Here is a 21,400-nt window from a genome sequence, read left to right on the forward strand (position 1 = left end):
CCTCATAGTTTTCAGTAATATCTTTTCTTCATGCTCCGAAAGGTTAGCACTGATAATAACAGGATATATCTTCTTTTCATCAAGATAAGCATATTTCAATGTATCAGGCAATTGTTTTAATTCAAACACAGGATCACCTTTAGGCGGAGGAGGACCTCCAAGAGTTCCAAAAGGAAAATTGTGTTTAAGGATAGGTGGTTGATCAAAGAACATCTTATCTATTTCATTCATGTGCATATCAATTTCATGGTCTAGCAAATATTGTTCTAACGGATCAGTAGGAGGTACATTAATAGAAGCAAGACCAATAATTTCATCTTTACTAGGCAATTCTTTATCACGAGGTTGTCTACGAAATTTAGAGAAATTAAACTCATGAGATACATCACCAAAGTTAACACGACAGTTTCTTTGTTGCAATCAATCTTAGCATTAACGATGTTCAAGAAAGGTCTACCAAATATAATGGGACAAAAATCATCACGACTACAAAATCAGTAGGGTATTTTATTTTTCCACACAAGACTTCAACATATCTAATAATCTCAAGCGGTGAAATAGTATCTCTATTCGCAAGCTTAATAGTAACATCAATGTCCTCTATCTCAACAGGTGCAATATCGTTCATAATCGTATGATATAAGGTAATTGGAATAGCACTCACACTAGCATCCAAATCACATAAGCCATGATAACAATGATCTCCTATTTTAACTGAGAGAACATGCATGCCAACGACAGGTTTATTCTTGTCTTTTGTATCAGGCTTGGCAATTCTAGCGGCTTCACCACAAAAGTAAATAACATGCCCATCTATATTATCGGCCAAGAGATCTTTAACCATAGCAACATTAGGTTCAACTTTAATTTGTTCAGAGGGTCTAGGTGCTCTAGTATTACTTTTGTTAACCACAGTTAAAACTTTAGCATGTTCCTTTATCCTAACAGGAAAAGGTGGTTTCTCAATATAAGCGGTAGGCACAACTGGATCAACATTGTAAATGATAGTTTCATCTTTAATTATAACAGGTTCCTCAATCTTTTCTTTAATAGCGGGTGATACTTAAACCACTTCTCCTTAGGGAGATCAACATGAGTAGCACATGATTCACAAAAGGAAGCTACTATCTCAAAGTCAAGTCCATATTTAGTGTTAAACTTATGAAAAGCATCAATATCCATAAAAGATTTAACACAATCAAACTCAAGTATTATACCTGACTCATTACCTTTGTCGAGTTCCCAATCTTCAGAGTTGCATTTAATTCTTTCCAGAAGATCCCATCTGAATTCAATAGTTTTCTTCGTAAAGGAACCAGTTGAAGAAGAATCGGGCATGGTTTGATCATTAACATAAAGCCAAGCATAAAAATTCTGTAAGATAATTTCTCTTGAGAGCTCATGATTGGCGCAAGTGTACATCATGTACTTAAGCCTCCCCCAAGCTTGAGCGATGCTTTCTCCTTCACGAGGCCAAAAATTATATATATAATCCCGATCACGATGAACCAGATGCATAGGATAAAACTTTTGATGAAATTCCAATCTCAATCGTCTCCAATCCCACGTTCCAATATCATCACATAGCCTATACCATGTCAATGCCTTTCCCTTCAAAGATAAAGGGGGAAATCTTCTTCTTAACTTCATCTCTGGGTAGATCTACAAGCTTAAATAATCCATAAACTTCATCCACATAGATTAGATGCATATCAGGATGTATTGTTCCATCTCCTGCATAAGGATTAGCTAGCAGTTTCTCTATCATACCCAAAGGAATCTCATAATAAATATTTTCAGTAGGTGCAGTAGTTTGAGGAGAAAATCTTTGTGCTTTCAGTCGACGTGAAGATACCCCAAACAACCCCCCAAAGGATTGTTTTCCATAGTAACAAGTGATCGTAAATTTCCGCACGTAATATAAATGTTTCCTTACCAAATTCCACTCACCAAAGGCCACTCCCCAGCAATGGCGTCAGAAAAGAGTCTTGATGACCCACAAGTATAGGGGACAAATCATAGTCCTTTTGATAAGTAAGAGTGTCGAACCCAACGAGGAGCAGAAGGAAATGACAAGCGGTTTTCAGCAAGGTATTTTCAGCAAGCACTGAATTATCGATAACAAGTAGTTTGATAGCAAGATTATTTGTAACAGGCAATAAGTAGTAACGGTAACAAAAGTGCAACAAGGTTGCCCAATCCTTTTTGTAGCAAAGTACATGCGGAAACGGTCTCTTGAATTTCATCTAGTCACTTTCATCATGTTTGTTTGATTCGTGTTCGCTACTTTGGTAATTTGATATGTGGGTGGACCGGTGCTTGGGTGCTGTTCTTACTTGAACAAGCCCCCCACTTATGATTAACCCCTCTCACAAGCATCCGCAACTATGAAAGAAGAATTAAGATAAATCTAACCATAGCATTAAACATATGGATCCAAATCATCCCCTTACGGAATAGCGCATAAGCTAGGGTTTAAGCTTCTATCACTCTAGCAACCCAGCATCTAATTACTACTCCACAATGCATTCCCTTAGGCCCAAAGATGGTGAAGTGTCATGTATTCAACGTTCACATAACACCACTAAGGGAAACAACAACATACATATCATCAAAATATCAAATGAATACCAAATTCACATGATTACTTATGGCAAGACTTCTCCCATGTCCTCAAGAACAAAAGTAACTACTCACAAATCATATTCATGTCCAAGATCAGAGGGGTATTGAATAGCATAATGGATTTGAACATATAATCTTCCACCAAATAAACCAACTAGCATCAACTACAGGATGTAATCAACACTACTAGCAACCCACAGGTACCAATATGAAGTTTTGATACAAAGATTGAATACAAGAGATGAACTAGAGTTTGAGATGAGATGGTGTTGGTGAAGATGTTTATGAATATTGGTCCTCCCATGATGAGAGGGTTGTTGGTGATGACAATGGCTTCGATTTCCCCCTCCCGGAGGGAAGTATCCCCCGCGAAGTCGCTCCGCCAGAGAGCAAAAGTACTCCTGCCCAAGTTCTGCCTCGAGATGGTGGTTCTCTGTCATGAAAGTACTCTCCTTATTTTTCTAGGGCAAATGGGCTTATATACCAAGATGAGCACCGGAGGCTGGCCAGGGGCCCCACGAGCCACCAGGGCGCGCCTAGGTGGGTGGGCGCGCGCTGGTGCCTCATCGGCACCTGGGTGGCCCCCTTTGGTATTTATTTCTTCCAGTATTTTTTATTTATTCCAAAATAATTCTCTGTGAAATTTCAGCTCATTTGGAGATGTGCAGAATAGGTATATCTGACATAGCTTTTTTAGGTCTAGAATTCCAACTGTCAGCAATCTCCCTTTTCACGTAAATCTTGCAAATTAAGAGAGAAAAGGCATTAGAATTGCTCAAAAAAGTGTTATATTGATTAAAAAACATTATAAATAACAGTAGGAAAACATGATGCAAAATGGACGTATCACATGTCATCTTGCTTAAGGCGTTACTCCGTTTCTTATGAACTTAATACTCTAGATGCATGCTAGATAGCGGTCGATGGGTGGAGTAATAGTAGTAGATAGAGGCAGGAGTTGGTCTACTTGTCTTGAACATGATGCCTATATGCATGATCATTGCCTTGAATATCATCCTAACTATGCGCTTTTCTATCAATTGCCAACATTAATTTGTTTACCCACCGTATGCTTTTTGTTCGAGAGAGAAGCCTCTAGTGAAAACTATGGCCCCCGGGTTTACTTTTATCATATATAAAATCCAAAAATACCTTGCTGCAATTTGATTGCCGTTATTTTATTTTATCTATCTATCACCACGAGATTTGATCCTTGCAAATAACCGCCGAGAGAATTGACAACCCCCTTGATTGCGTTGGGTGCAAGTATTTGCTTTTGTGTGTGTAGGTGTTGTTAATGAGGTATCATGTGGTTCTCCTACTAGATTGATAACCTTGGTTCTTAACTAAGGTAGACATCACCAAAACCTATCAAGTACCTTCGCATAAACTATCATCTACTTGTTCTTACTTTCATTTGCCATTTGCCTCTCATTTTCATCTCCCCAACTTCTAAAACATTTTTTACAAAAACATAAAAATATTTTTGTTTGCTTGTTTGCTTGCTTTGTCGCTATGTCAAGAAAACACCAAGTTGTGTGACTTTTGCAATACTAATAATGATGATTTTATTAGTACTCCAATTGCTCCTCATGCCACTAGTGTGGAGTCGTGTGATATTAATGCTGCTTTACTAAATCTTGTTACGAAAGAACAGTTTTCTGGTAGTCCTGATGAAGATGTTACATCCCATCTTAATACTTTCATTGAATTGTGTGATATGCAAAAGAAAAAAGATGTGGATAATGATATTGTCAAATGGAAAATATTTCTGTTCTTGCTACGAGATCGTGCTAAAACTTGGTTTTCATCCTTGCCGCGAAATAGTATTCATTCTTGGGGTAAGTATAAGGATGCTTTTATTGCCAGGTATTTCCCTCCCACTGAGATTATTTCTCTTAGAAATCAAATCCTAAATTTTAAGCAACTTGAGCATGAACTGTAACATCCCAAATTTTTTATTGCATTTTGGCAAATCCTCGATAAATCCTAAGCAACTCAAGGACCCTCGGAGAGAGTTGGGGATTTTCCCGATTTATCATATTTGATTTTATCAAATAATAAAACGAGGATTTTGGTTTTAATTATTTTCTCTCCGGAAAAATATTTCACATTAAAATAAATGAGAGGAGAAAATATGACTTCTCCAAAACAATTGAAATATTGGAGGAAAAATATTAAAATCATATATTGGATTTTATTCGGATTTTATTTGCAATTTTAGTTGCATTAAAAAATTGCACGTTTTCAAAACTGCATTTTTGTGTCAAAAAAATGTTCACCCTGCTCTAATTATTTTAACTAGACGGGGAAAATTTGTTTTATCTTTTTTGGATATTCATTTATTTTTCTGTGATTTTTTTCGGCGGAATGTTAAAAAAAAAACGCGCCCGACCGGGCCGAGGCCCAGCCGAGCCGCCGCCCCGTTCGCCGTCTCCTCCGCGCGCACGCCAGCGCCGCCGCGCCCGTGTCCGGCTCGGACACGCCGGAGCCCCGCCGCCTTGCCCCCTCCTCCAAGCAGCCCCCCTCTCATATATACCCCCGCCGCCGCCCCCTCCCCTCACCCCGAGCCCCGCCTCGACCCGCACCTGCCGCCGCCGCCGGAGCCCGAGGAGCCGCCGCCCCGTTCGCCGCTGCCGTTCGCCGCCCCTCGCCACCCCGTCGCCGCCCCAAGCCCCACCGCACCCCGCCGCCCTCGCCGAGCCTCGCCGGAGCCCGCCGACCCCGCCGGAGCCCCGTCCCGACGAGGTACCGACTCGCCGCCGTTTGCCGGTTTTCTAAAAAACAAACCGTTCGTTTTTAAAAAAACCCTAGATCGGTTTATTTTCTTTGGTTTTATTATTTAGTGAACGTTCACCGACCCGTTCGTTTTAACGAACGTGTTCGTCGGATTTTCACTGTTAACGAACGTCCGTTCTTTAACCGTTCGTCAGTTTTCTTTTTCGTCGATTTTCCGTGATTATTTCAGATCTCGATTTCTGATCGGATCTTCGTTTTCGTTTAACTTTTCGCTCGTTTATCGGAATCAGGCGATTCAAGCGCCTAGAGTTTCGTCTCGAAATTCTCTTTCCGTTTAACCTACTCAAACAAGATTTTGCTACTGTAAAATTTGACCTAGATCCAGATTAGTAAACGAAGCTTGTTTCTTTCGCCATTTGACTTTCGTTGCTTCGTTCGAGTTGATTCTTTTTGCAAACCGGAGTTCTTAAGTTGAACTTTCTGGTTGGATCTTTCATTCGAGTTTTACCTGTGCATTAGATGAGTACTTATTGTTTGCTTGTTTGTTTGCGATAGAGTACCCGGAGTGTGCCGCTTGTTACTTCGAATCGCTAGGTTTCGCGGATCATCAGCAAGGCAAGTAACACTTTGATCATACCTTTCCATACCCAGTTTTTATTGCATTAGATCAATCCTCAAACATTGCATGATTAGGATCTAATTAAATTGTGGGTATTGGGGAGTAGTTGAGGTAGTACCTATTGCCCTGTTTATTATCAAACCCTTGGGAGTTACTTCTACGTTGCTATTATATTGCCGTGCTATGCTCGTAGACGTGGATTGGGTTTGAGAGATTTCCATGACAGATGTGAGATTGTTAATTAATGGTTTACCTAAGGTGGCAACTAAAACTCACATCTGGGTGGATTGAGGTACCTGGGTATTCCAGGATTGCCTGTTTTTCTTTTGGACCGCCACCCAGGTTCAAAGGGATCATAAGATTATTCATGCTAGAAACTTCCGTGTGCAGCCGCAAGCTATTATGGGCTCTAGCATAGTTGATTAAGTTGTGTGAACTCTTACAGTGGTAGACTAGCAGATGTAGGGGAAAGTAGGTGTAACTGTCTACCCATACGTAAGGTGCAAACACTTCTGAAAGACTGTGTCTCGGTCATCCGTTACTCAAACACCATGTAGTGCGAGTAATCCAACGGAGGAGATCGAGTCTTGTGGGGAAAAGTGCACAAACCTCTGCAGAGTGTACAAACTAATCATGGTTAGCCGTGTCCCCGGTTATGGACAACTTGAGTATCTAGTACTTGGATTATCATGTGAATCTCATCATGTTACTTTAATTAATTTTGTTGGGTTAATGATGACATTTAATTGGGATTGAGATGCTGTCAACCATCTCAATGTTCAACAACCACCATGATAGTTAAATAAAAATTTATTCCTTTGCAGTAGGGAAAAATTGGCTTTTCGCAAAACTGTAACCATAGAGCTTTCCACCAGCCATATATGCATGTAGTATAGCATTATTATGTTCATTATTCTCTATGTGTTATTTTGCCAGCATATTCCATGTGCTGACCCGTTTTCGGGCTGCAACGTTTCATGTTGCAGACTTTTCAGACGACGAGTAAGGTGCCTTAGGTCGTGGTCTTATACTCAGTGATGCCGTTGGAGTTGATGGACTCACTTATCTTCCAAGTCTTCCGCTGTTATCGTTTTTAGATGGCCTTAAGCCATATTTATCATACTTATTCTCTTTGGAGATATTCGATGTAATAAGTGTGTGATTGCTACTCTGTTATAAATCCTCCATTTGTACTGTGCGTGTCAGCATTACTGATCCAGGGATGACACTGGTGCACAGCAGCACAGACCATTTGAGGTCTGGTCGCTACAAAGGTGGTATCAGAGCACACGCTGACTGTAGGACACGACCACTAAGCTTAAGCCCTAGAACACTTCTCTCTTCTCATTTCTGACCCCTCTCCACTTTCTACTCTTTTAGGAATGGCGGATGCAAGGAGCAAGTTCATGCAACCAGACGAAGACACGCCTTTTGGACGACATTTGAAGGAAGTCACTAAGTACTTGAACATAGGAATACCAAGCATCACCGGAACCTACAACGCCACATTACCCGAAGAGGAGAGCTGGAAGATTCAAGTTCACATTCCAGGAAGGACGTTTGTGCCAGTTACTGAACCCATAAGATTGGTTTTCGATGCACCAACCTGGAGTTTAGGGAAGAGCATGGCCGCCCACATCGCTATGGGACGCATTGGAGAAGTCTACCACAGGGAGCTTAAGGATACAATTTATCAGATTTGTGGACGCCGAGACGAGCAATGGGAGATGATCAGAACCAAGAAGGATGGATCAATTGCAGCTTTCATCCAGGAGCAAAACCAACACATTCGTCCGGAGAACCAGATGTGCTCAGACAAGGAAGAGCTGAAGAAGGCGTTGACGAAGATCAAGGAGCTGGAGGAAGAACTCAAGGCTACACGCGAGGATTATTTGGAGGAAATCGTCGCTTTAGTAGGGAAGAATGACGACCTGGAGAAGAAGATTGGAGTATTAATGGGAAATCCAGTGCCAAAAGCAGAAGATGACGAATGCACTTGCCCGGATAACTACATCATCATCGACGACACCGACTCGGAACCAAGTGAAGATGACTTTGTTGATGAAGCTGGAGCAGACATCATGGAGTCTTCAACTGATCAGAATTTCTAGTAGACCACCATATCAGTAGTAGTTTTCCCCCATTTAATAGTATAGTTCAAGCACTTTGTAACGTTAGTTAGATCGATTGTATGCCTTGTTTGAATTGATTGAGTGATATTGATTGTATTTGACTCATGAGCATATGGGTAGTGTTTTCCCTCTAGACCTCATTCTATTCTTAACTCTCATCTTTTCTAACCCATCAGATGCCTCGTAGACGCGACACCGGATTTGTTTTCCACCGGAGATCACCCAGTTGATTCAGCAACAGAATGCCCTAATGCAAGTGTTAGTGCAGAACCAAGGCAACAACAACAACAACCCACCGCCACCACCACCTGTTGATCACTTAGCCCGTTTCTTGAGGCTAAACCCGCCGGTGTTTTCCAGTAGCACCGAGCCGATTATTGCAGATGACTGGCTCCGCAAAGTTGGAAGGGAGTTGACCACTGCAGGATGCACAGATGCGGAAAGAGTGCGTTTTGCCGCACATCAGCTTGATGGACCCGCAGCATCATGGTGGGAGAATTACACAGCCACACACCCTATTGACACTGTCACATGGGACCAGTTTCAGCAAGCTTTCCGTACAGCTCATGTTTCAGCAGGAGCTATGGCTATGAAGAAGCGCGAGTTCCGCAACCTACGCCAAGGAGGACGCACCGTAGGCCAGTATGTGGAGGATTTCAGTAAGTTAGCACGTTATGCACCAGATGACGTTGCTACAGATGCAGCCAAGCAGGAGAAGTTTTTGGAAGGACTGAATGATGAACTGAGCATGCAGTTGATGGTAGCAACCTTCAACAACTACCAGGAGTTGGTAGATAGAGCACTCATGATTGAAGGAAAGCAGCAGCAGATTGAAAACCGTAAGAGGAAGTATGGACAAGGGAAGTATAATTCTGGAGCTCAACAGAAACCACGATTTGCCCCGAAACCGGGAGGACAGTTTCAGCATACCCATGGAGGAGGTAGTTCGCACAACCATAATGGCTCCAAGAATGGTAATGGGAATGGAGGAAGCAACGGACAGAACCGCACCAACCCATCTACCCCAGCTAAGAGGGACCTGAGCCAAGTCACTTGCTTTAAGTGCCAGAAGACTGGACATTATGCCAATGAATGTCCTGAAGCCCAGAATGGAAATGGCAATGGAAGCTCTGGGAAGAAGCCGAACCCGTTCAACAAAGGACATGTGAACCACGTGAGCGTGGAAGAGGTTGAAGCACAGCCTGATGCAGTAATAGGTAAGTTTTTGGTTAAGTCATTTACTGCAATCGTTCTTTTTGATACTGGTGCATCGCATTCATACATATCAAGGGGATTTGTGGATAAGTTTAAGTTGCCCACCAAAGTTCTCAGAACACCTATGTTAGTAACCTCGCCAGGAGCAGAGTATATGGCCGGCCAAGGATGTTTTCAGATGCCATTGGCCATTGGTAGGCATGTTTTCCCCTCAGACCTAATAATTTTGGAGTCGCAAGGTTTGGATGTGATTTTGGGAATGGATTGGCTATCGATGTATGGAGGAAACATCGATTGCGCCAGTAAGTCGATTTTGCTTACCACCCCAGAAGGAAGAAGGATCAAGTATGTATCCCGGCATATGCCGAAGAGGACTCAAGTGAATTCCTTATCAGGAGTTGTACAGGAGGAGGTACCAGTGGTGAAGGATTACCCGGATGTATTTCCAGAAGAGTTGTCAGGCATGCCACCGGATAGAGACATTGAGTTCTTGATTGAACTTTTGCCAAGCACAGGGCCAATATCTAAGAGACCGTACAGGATGCCCGCAAAAGATTTGGAGGAAATTAAGAAGCAGATCAAGGAGTTACTGGATAAAGGCTATATTCGCCCAAGTTCGTCACCTTGGGGATCACCAGTACTTCTAGTGGAGAAGAAAGATGGATCGTTGAGGATGGTTGTTGATTATCGTGGATTGAATGAAGTGACCATCAAAAACAAGTACCCACTGCCGATGATCAATGATTTGTTTGACCGCCTACAAGGAGCTAAAGTATTTTCCAAGATCGATCTACGATCAGGATACCATCAGTTAAAGATTCGAGAGCAGGATATACCTAAGACGGCTTTTACCACCAGATATGGGCTGTATGAGTATACCGTTATGTCATTTGGTCTGACTAACGCACCTGCCTATTTCATGAACCTGATGAACAAAGTGTTTATGGAGTTTTTGGACAAGTTCGTCGTGGTGTTCATTGACGATATTTTAGTCTTTTCCAAGAATGAGGAAGAGCATGAGGAGCATTTGCGATTGGCACTTGAGAAGCTCAGAGAACATCAGTTATATGCCAAGTTCAGCAAATGTGAATTTTGGCTGAAGGAAGTTGGATTCCTCGGACATGTTATTTCTGGAGAAGGAATAGCAGTAGACCTTGCCAAAGTTGACACAGTGACAAGTTGGGAAGCACCCACGTCAGTTGGAGAGATCCAGAGTTTTCTTGGACTTGCAGGATACTACCGGAGGTTCATCGAGAATTTCTCGAAGATTGCAAAGCCCATGACTGAGCTATTGAAGAAGGACACCAAATTCAATTGGACTGAGGATGTGAAGCTAGTTTCCAAGAGTTGAAGAAACGATTGGTTACATCACCAGTGTTGATTCTGCCAGATCAACGCAAGGATTATGAAGTTTATTGCGACGCTTCTCGTCGAGGACTTGGAGCAGTGCTTATGCAGGAAGGAAGAGTTGTGTCATATGCTTCACGACAACTTAAACCCCATGAGAAGAATTATGCTACGCATGATTTGGAGTTAGCAGCCGTGGTGCATGCGTTGAAGACATGGAGACATTTTCTCATCGGAAACCATTGTGAGGTGTACACGGATCACAAGAGTTTGAAGTATATTTTCACGCAGAAGGAGTTAAATCTCAGACAGAGGAGATGGTTGGAGCTTATTAAGGACTATGATATGAGATTGCATTATCACCCAGGAAAGGCTAATGTAGTAGCAGACGCGTTGAGCCGCAAGAGTCATGTCAACACCCTCATGACAGGAGAGTTACCTCAGGAGTTAGCCGAGGACCTTCGCGAGCTATGTTTGGAGATAGTCCCAAGAGGCTATTTAGCGACACTGGAGATTCAGTCTACCTTGATGGAAAGGATCAGAGAAGCTCAGAAGACAGACAAGGAGATTGACGAGATAAAGGAGAAGATGAGCAAAGGAAAAGCCAAGGGATTTCGTGAGGATGAGCACGATACCTTATGGTTTGAGGACCGCGTTTACGTGCCCAATGATCCGGAGATCAGGAAGTTGATTTTGCAAGAGGCCCATGATTCACCGTATTCGATTCACCCAGGGAATACCAAGATGTATTTGGATTTGAAGAATACTTTCTGGTGGACCGGAATGAAGAAGGATATTGCGGAGTATGTAGCAGTTTGTGATGTATGTCAGAGAGTGAAGGCAGAGCATCAGAAGCCAGCAGGATTGCTACAACCATTGCCAATACCCGAATGGAAGTGGGATAAAATAGGCATGGATTTTATCACCGGATTGCCAAGGACTCGTTCAGGCTATGACTCAATATGGGTTGTAGTCGACCGTTTGACGAAAGTGGCTCATTTCATTCCAGTGAGGACCACTTACACCAGTGCTAAGTTGGCAAAGATATACATGACCAGGATCGTATGTTTGCATGGAGTTCCGAGGACCATTGTATCAGATAGAGGAACCCAGTTTACCTCGAAGTTTTGGAAGCAGTTACATGAAACATTGGGAACCAGGCTAGAATTTAGTACAGCCTTTCACCCACAGACAGATGGACAGACCGAGAGAGTCAATCAGATTTTGGAGGACATGTTGAGAGCTTGTGCACTAGATTATGGATCTAGTTGGGATGACAATTTGCCATATGCAAAGTTTTCTTACAACAACAGTTATCAAACCAGTTTGAAGATGGCCCCTTACGAAGCTTTGTACGGAAGAAGGTGTAGAACACCGTTGTTATGGGACGAGGTTGGAGACCGTCAGTTGTTTGGACCAGATTTGATTAAGGAGTCTGAACAGAAAGTGAGGCTGATTCGCGATAGGCTCAAGGTAGCCCAGTCCAGGCAAAAGAGTTATGCTGATTCTAAACGAAAGGAGACAGTTCATGAAGCCGGAGACCGAGTGTATCTTCGAGTATCACCACTTCGAGGAGTGAAGCGCTTTGGAGTTAAGGGAAAGCTAGCGCCCCGTTTTATCGGACCATACAGAGTTTTGGAACGTATGGGAGAAGTTGCCTACAAGCTGGAATTGCCCGAAGGATTGTCAGGAGTTCATGATGTATTTCACGTTTCCCAGTTGAAGAAGTGCCACGCAGAGATGGCTGAGATACCACTGAGAGATATAGTGCCGCTGGAAACGATTCAGCTGGAAAGTGATTTGACCTATGAGGAGAAACCGGTTAAGATTCTTGAGTATGCCAGCCGAGTTACCCGCAGTAAGGTTATCAAGTTTTGCAAAGTCCAGTGGAGTCACCACACGGAAGATGAAGCCACCTGGGAGCGAGAGGAAGATCTACGGAAGGACCACTCTCACCTATTTTCTAGCCAACCCGAATCTCGAGGGCGAGATTCATCTTAAGGGGGGTAGGTTTGTAACATCCCAAATTTTCAATTTGGAATGTTATACATAGATCATCATTGCATAGCATATTTTATTGCATTTTGGCAAATCCTCGATAAATCCTAAGCAACTCAAGGACCCTCGGAGAGAGTTGGGGATTTTCCCGATTTATCATATTTGATTTTATCAAATAATAAAACGAGGATTTTGGTTTTAATTATTTTCTCTCCGGAAAAATATTTCACATTAAAAATAAATGAGAGGAGAAAATATGACTTCTCCAAAACAATTGAAATATTGGAGGAAAAATATTAAAATCATATATTGGATTTATCGGATTTTATTTGCAATTTTAATTGCATTAAAAAAATTGCACGTTTTCAAAACTGCATTTTTGTGTCAAAACAAATGTTCACCCTGCTCTAAATATTTTAACTAGACGGGGAAAATTTGTTTTATCTTTTTTGGATTTTTATTTATTTTTCTGTGATTTTTTTCCGGCGGAATGTTAAAAAAAAACGCGCCGCGCCCGACCGGGCCGAGGCCCAGTCGAGCGGCCGGCCCAGCCGCGCCGTCTCCTCCGCGCGCACGCCAGCGCCGCCGCGCCCGTGTCCGGCTCGGACACGCCGGGGCCCCGCCGCCTTGCCCCCTCCTCCAAGCAGCCCCCCTCTCATATATACCCCCGCCGCCGCCCCCTCCCCTCACCCCGAGCCCCGCCTCGACCCGCACCCGCCGCCGCCGCCGGAGCCCGAGGAGCCGCCGCCCCGTTCGCCGTTCGCCGCCGCCGTTCGCCGCCCCTCGCCACCCCGTCGCCGCCCCAAGCCCCACCGCACCCCGCCGCCCTCGCCGAGCCTCGCCGGAGCCCGCCGACCCCGCCGGAGCCTCGTCCCGACGAGGTACCGACTCGCCGCCGTTTGCCGGTTTTCTAAAAAAAAACGTTCGTTTTTTTAAAAACCCTAGATCGGTTTATTTTCTTCGGTTTTATTATTTAGTGAACGTTCACCGACCCGTTCGTTTTAACGAACGTGTTCGTCGGATTTTCACTGTTAACGAACGTCCGTTCTTTAACCGTTCATCAGTTTTCTTTTTCGTTGATTTTTCCGCGATTATGTCAGATCTCGATTTCTGATCGGATCTTCGTTTTCGTTTAACTTTTCGCTCGTTTATCAGAATCAGGCGATTCAAGCGCCTAGAGTTTCATCTCGAATTCTCTTTCCGTTTAACCTACTCAAACAAGATTTTGCTACTGTAAAATTTGACCTAGATCCAGATTAGTAAACGAAGCTTGTTTCTTTCGCCATTTGACTTTCGTTGCTTCGTTCGAGTTGATTCTTTTTGCAAACCGGAGTTCTTAAGTTGAACTTTCTGGTTGGATCTTTCATTCGAGTTTTACCTGTGCATTATATGAGTACTTATTGTTTGCTTGTTTGTTTGCGATAGAGTACCCGGAGTGCGCCGCTTGTTACTTCGAATCGCTAGGTTTCGCGGATCATCAGCAAGGCAAGTAACACTTTGATCATACCTTTCCATACCCAGTTTTTATTGCATTAGATCAATCCTCAAACATTGCATGATTAGGATCTAATTAAATTGTGGGTATTGGGAGTAGTTGAGGTAGTACCTATTGCCCTGTTTATTATCAAACCCTTGGGAGTTACTTCTACGTTGCTATTATATTGCCATGCTATGCTCGTAGACGTGGATTGGGTTTGAGAGATTTCCATGACAGATGTGAGATTGTTAATTAATGGTTTACCTAAGGTGGCAACTAAAACTCACATCTGGGTGGATTGAGGTACCTGGGTATTCCAGGATTGCCTGTTTTTCTTTTGGACCGCCACCCAGGTTCAAAGGGATCATAAGATTATTCATGCTAGAAACTTCCGTGTGCAGCCGCAAGCTATATGGGCTCTAGCATAGTTGATTAAGTTGTGTGAACTCTTACAGTGGTAGACTAGCAGATGTAGGGGAAAGTAGGTGTAACTGTCTACCCATACGTAAGGTGCAAACACTTCTGAAAGACTGTGTCTCGGTCATCCGTTACTCAAACACCATGTAGTGCGAGTAATCCAACGGAGGAGATCAAGTCTTGTGGGGAAAAGTGCACAAACCTCTGCAGAGTGTACAAACTAATCATGGTTAGCCGTGTCCCCGGTTATGGACAACTTGAGTATCTAGTACTTGGATTATCATGTGAATCTCATCACCATGTTACTTTAATTAATTTTGTTGGGTTAATGATGACATTTAATTGGGATTGAGATGCTGTCAACCATCTCAATGTTCAACAACCACCATGATAGTTAAATAAAAATTTGTTCCTTTGCAGTAGGGAAAAATTGGCTTTTCGCAAAACTGTAACCATAGAGCTTTCCACCAGCCATATATGCATGTAGTATAGCATTATTATGTTCATTATTCTCTATGTGTTATTTTGCCAGCATATTCCATGTGCTGGCCCGTTTTCGGGCTGCAACGTTTCATGTTGCAGACTTTTCAGACGACGAGTAAGGTGCCTTAGGTCGTGGTCTTATACTCAGTGATGCCGTTGGAGTTGATGGACTCACTTATCTTCCAAGTCTTCCGCTGTTATCGTTTTTAGATGGCCTTAAGCCATATTTATCATACTTATTCTCTTTGGATATATTCGATGTAATAAGTGTGTGATTGCTACTCTGTTATAAATCCTCCATTTGTACTGTGCGTGTCAGCATTACTGATCCAGGGATGACACTGGTGCACAGCAGCACAGACCATTTGAGGTCTGGTCGCTACATGAACATGTTGCACAATCTTGGGAGAGAATGAAATTAATGATAAGAAATTGCCCCACTCTTGGTTTAAGCTTATGGATGATCGTACAAAAAATTTGTGCGGGATTAAACTTTGTCTCTAGAAATCTTTTAGACTTAGTCGAAGGGGCTACCTTTATGGAAATCACATTAGGAGAAGCTACAAAACTCCTTGATAATATTATGACAAATTATTCACAATGGCACACTGAAAGAACCCCAACTAGTAAGAGGGTAAACTCCGTCGAAGAAATTAATATTTGAGTGATAAAATGGATGCGCTTATGAAAATGGTTGCTAGTAAGAGTGCTCGTGTTGATCCTAATGATGTGCCATTATATACTTTGATTGAGTAAAATAGTGATGCTATTGATGTGAATTTTGTCTCTCGAAATAATTTCAACAACAATGCTTATAGGGGTAATTTCAATCCTAACCCATTTCCTAGAAATTCCACTAATAATTATGGCAATTGATATGGTAATTCATATAATAATAATAATAGGATGCCCTTTGATCTTGAGAATATATACCCAAAGGGGTAGATCCAATTAATGTCGGCCATCAAATCATGTCAATCCAATGACCTCGACTGCTTCAATGTCGAGCACTCAACACGTTTAGCGTGTAGGTAATTTCATGCCAAATATAGTGCTAATCACATAATAATACGCAAATAATATCCTACTCAATATCCGCATGCACTTAATATACTTCCAAATTAACGTGCATTGCACGTACACATTGACTAGTAATATTAAAGAACTTATTAATTCTCAAAAGATTTTTAAATGCCATGGTAGAAGAAAAATTGGATAAATTTGATGATATGGTTAGGAACATGGATAGAATTGCTCATGATGTGGATACTCTCAAAATTAAAATTTTGCCACACAAGGATGATATTAATGAATCAATTAAGTCTATCCAAATACCTATTAATGAAAGTAAAGAGAGAACCGCTAGGTTAAGAGCTAAGGGAGAATTCCTAGAAAAGGCGATTCCGCCCGGTTTTTATCGCAATCACAACGGAGATATTAAAATGATTGGTGTCTCACCCATTAAATCTTTATTTTGTAATATAAAACTTGATGAGAACAAGACTTAAGATGAGTTAACTTTAGCTAGAAGGCATCCCAATTGTTCGGAGGGTGATGATCTTAATGAAATTTTTGATAAAAGTAGGTTTGGAGAGGTCATAACTTTAGCTAGTGATGTGCCCACTTCTTTGGATTTCAAGGATTTTAATTATGATATATGTTCTTTAATTTAATGTATTTCCTTGTTGCAATCCATGATAAATTGACCCAATGCTTATGAACAAAATAAGCTTTTACTAAACATATTGTAGAAGTTATGATGAAAGCTTTAAAAAAAAGCTAGAGTTGGATGTTTCAACACCTAGGAAATTGTATAATGAATGGGAACCTACTACTAAAAGAAAGATTAAAAATTATGAGTGCAGTGCTTTATGTGATTTGGGTGCTAGCGTTTCCACTATACCAAAATATTCATGTGATGTGCTAGGCCTTCATGATTTGGATTAATGTTCCCTTAATTTGCACTTAGCGAATTCAGCTATTAAGAAACCATTGGGTAGAACAAATGATGTGCTTATTCTTGCAAATAAAAATTATGTGCCCATTGATTTCATTGTGCTTGATATTGATTGCAATCTGTCTTGTTCTATAATACTTCATAGGCCTTTCCTATGTACCATAGGTGCTATTATTGATACGAAAGAATGTAATATAAGATTCCAATTTCCAGTAAAGAAAGGAATGGAACGCTTCCCTAGAAAGAGAATTAAACCACCATGTGAATCTATTATTAGGGCCACCTATGGAATTAATTTGAAGGATCACAACACTTGAAACTATGCATTACTGATACGTCTCCAACGTATAATTTGTGAAGTATTCATGCCATGTTTACAACAATTTTATATGGTTTTGGTGTGATTTGAATAGAACTAACCCAGACTGACGCTGTTTTCAGCAGAACTACCATGTTTTTGTTTTTTTGTGCAGAAATAAAAGTTCTCCAAATGCAGTGAAACTTTTTGATGATTTTTTTGGAACAAAAGAGGCACTAGAAACTTCATGGGAGGACCTGGAGGTGAAGGAGGTGGCCACTAGGCACCAGGGCACGCCACCCCCCTCCGGCGCGCCCTGGTGGGTAGTGAGCCCCTCGAATCCCATCTTAGCATGAGATCGACGCCAAAAAATCCTATAAATGCAGAAACCCCCAGAAATAACCCTAGATCGGAAGTTTCGGTGCCAAAAGCCTCTGTACCCATGAAAACTCAATCGGGAGCCCGTTCCGGCACCCTGCCGGAGGGGGAAATCATCACCGGAGGCCATCTTCATCATCCCGGCAGCCACCATGTTAAGGAGGGAATAGTCCACCCTCGGGGCTGAGGGTTTGTACCAGTAGCTATGTTTTAATCTCTCTCTCTGTTCTTAATTTGGCATGATCTTGATGTACCGCGAGCTTTGTCAATATAGTTGGATCATATGGTGTTTTCCCCTCTCTATCTTGTTGCGATGGATTGAGTTTGTACCTTTGAGGTTTCACTATTATTGGATTGAATACTTTTATGGATTTGAGAAAACTTGATGTATGTCTTGCATATGAATACCGTGGTGACAATGGGATATTATATTGATTCACTTGATGTATGTTTTGGCACTCAACTCGCGGATTCCCGAGGTGACATTGGGGTAATCTATGCATAGGGGTTTATGCATGTTTTTGTTCTTGTTTCTCCAGTAGAAATCTTGGGGCACTCTTTGAGGTTCTTTCTGTTGGATTGAATATTCTGAATATGAAGTCGTTTGATGCATATCGTATAATTGACCCATGGATACTTGTGGTGACATTGGAGTATCTAGGTGACATTAGGGTTAATTGATGTGTTATCATATGGTGTTATTTTAGTGGAAAGTCTTGTGCTGTTTGTGACACTTATAGGAATAGCTCGATAGATCGATCAGAAAGGATAACTTTGAGGTGGTTTCGTACCCTACAAACAATTTTGTCTTATGTTCTTCGCAAGATAAGAACTTTGGAGTGATTCCTTGTCGCATGTTGAGGGATTGCCATATGATTCAACTATGTTAGCATTTGTAACGCCCGAATAATTAAGCTACATTAATCCCATGCTAATGGTGCCATGTCATCGCTTTCACTATTGCATAACCCCGCTTATATTCAAACCAAGTTCAAATACTTCCCCGGATGTTTTCCCCCTTTGCGAGTATCACCTAGTACTGCATTAGGTCACACCTAGCATCGCTTATTGCCATGTCATGCATCGCCATGCATCTGTTTGCATTGTATTCATTGTTTCTTCCCCCTCTTCTCTAAGGTACGTAGACTTCAAGACTGACGCCGCTGCTCCTGACGTCGACTACACTCCTGACAACCCCTCCTTCTCCGCAGAGCTTCCAGGCAGGCAAAACCTCCTTGACCATCGCGATATCGCCTACTCCTTCTCTCTATTGCTTGCATTAGAGTAGTGTAGCTGTTATTGCTTATCAGTTGATCCCATACTATTGCATAGCCTATCTTTACTACTGTTGTTGATACCTTACCTGTAATCCTAAATGCTTAGTATAGGATGCTAGTTTATCATCAGTGGCCCTACATTCTTGTTCGTCTGCCATGCTATGCTATCGGGTCGTGATCACTTCGGGAGGTGATCACGGGTATGTACTTATATACATGCTATACATGATACAATGTTGTGACTAAAGTCGGGTCGGCTCGTAGAGTACCCGCGAGTGATTCACGGACTGGGGGCTGAAAGGATATGTTTCCCGACAGCCCTCTGAGTGGATCTTCGTGGTGGAGCGACATGGTAGGTTGAGACACCTAGCAGAGAGGTGGACCTGGTCCTTGGTCATTGTTCACGGTTATTTCATAATAACACGCTTACTGAGATTGGGTATTTGATTTGAGTTGGTCTTTTGGCCTATACGCACTAACCAACTAAGCGGGGATAGTTATGGGCACTCGGGGTCATAGTATCAGCCGAAGCTCTTCAAACGTCAATGACTGAGTAGCACATGCCTGGTTGGACTGGAAGCCTGCGCTTGTATTAAGGGGGCTAGGTCTACTCACCGGTCGCGTCCGCAACGTGCAGGAGTCACTACAAAAAAATACACTTCTGTGATGATACGTGTTTGTCACAGTAGGTCACATTTTCTGTCATCCATGTACATCCATGACGATTTTATGACAGAATCAAGATAGTCATACATGTGTTGTCGTAGAAGTGTTCCATGACAATACCAAAATTATCATCACGGAAGTGTCCACTTCCATGATGATAAATGGCGCCTCATGGAAGTGCTTTTGTCAAGGTAACCGACACATGGCATCCACCATAACGGGTCGCCGTTAAGGTATCGGGTTCCAGTTTGGATCTGATAACTCGTTAACAGCCCCAACCAGTGGGGATTTTCCACGTGTAAAATTCTCATTCACCGGAGTATCCACGTGTCAGCTCAGTGGTAGGAGAGATGTCATCCAGCGATGGACGGGACGCGCCTATGATACCTCGACACGTGGATCAGTCCAATAGCGGCCCATTCAGGTCAAGAGGCCGACCCGTTGGACTTAGTCAAAAGGTAGCGGCACGGCCCACGAAAGGCCTGTTAACAGCCTGCTCACATATAGCCCATTTACAGCCCGCTAACTCACGGCCCGTTATAGCCTATCTGAATTAGGCCTAGTAGCGCCATATGGGCCGTCCAATATGATTCCAGCCCGTTGTAACTTCCGGCCATGTATGCCCCATGACGTCTTTCGGCCCATATGAGGCCCTTGGTAAATCTTGGCCCATAAATGGCCCGTGGTGAAACTGGCCCATAATGAACAGTATATCACTTTATATGCATTAACGGCACATTATTCCATTGGGCCATTTCAGCCTGTGTTATCTTTCGGCCTTCTAAGGGCCCATTTATTATTGGGCTCATTTCTGGCACTCGATTACTTATGGTACGTTAGTGGCCTGTTTCGCTTGTGGGCCATATTCACCCCGTGGTTAAAGTCGGCCCGTCTGTGGCCCTTTAATCCGTTGGGCCGTTTTCATAGCGTCATCAAACATGGCCCATTAACGACCCGTTATGCCCGCCGATAGAACTAAGCCCGTTGTAAACATGGGCCTATTAACGACCTGTTATGGTCGGCCCATAAACACACGATTCCCATTATAGCCCGTTTATGGCCCACATTGCGGTCCGTTAATTCTTGACGAAAGTAGAAGGCCCATGGATCATACGGACCTTAGGAGGCCCACTACAGCAGGCAGCAGGACCATGGTTACAACAGTCCGTATGTTGCCCGTGGTTATTGTGGCCTAGTTCTAAATAAAAAGGTTACCGCGGAAAAAGAACTGCAACGACTACAAGCAAAAATAAAATAAACAAGACAATAAGGAAATAAATAAGCAAGCAACTTATGCTAGGCTATTACGGCTATTACAAATATTACATCCACTGGGCATCAAAGTTCGCCACCAGTGCAAATATAGTGAACAAAGTAGCATATTACATACACTGGGCGTCCAAATTGGCCACCAGTGAAAATAAATGCGATAGCAAAACAAGTCCAGAACTAAAACCACTTCAGAAGAGCTCAAGAAACGACATCCTGGATACCCACCATGTTGGCAAGAAGCTTAGCAAGCTTATTAGTTTTCTCTTGTTTGGCGCTAAAATCGTCCAACGCTTGCTGTTGCACTAGAAAGTATGCATCTGAATTCTACAGGGACTTCCTCAGCCCTTCGGCTTCTTGCCGCAACACAGCTGATTGATGCCTCTCAGCTTGTAGCTTAGACTGAAGAAGCCGAAGTGATTCAAGCAGCGAGTTTGAAGAGCTTCTACCAGCGGTAGTGGCCAGTAACTCAAACACTACATCAACACAGGACTTTGGGGTTG

The sequence above is a fragment of the Triticum aestivum genome, chromosome 4D, assembly GCF_018294505.1.
Source record: "Triticum aestivum cultivar Chinese Spring chromosome 4D, IWGSC CS RefSeq v2.1, whole genome shotgun sequence".
In the NCBI taxonomy this organism is placed as follows: Eukaryota; Viridiplantae; Streptophyta; class Magnoliopsida; order Poales; family Poaceae; genus Triticum; species Triticum aestivum.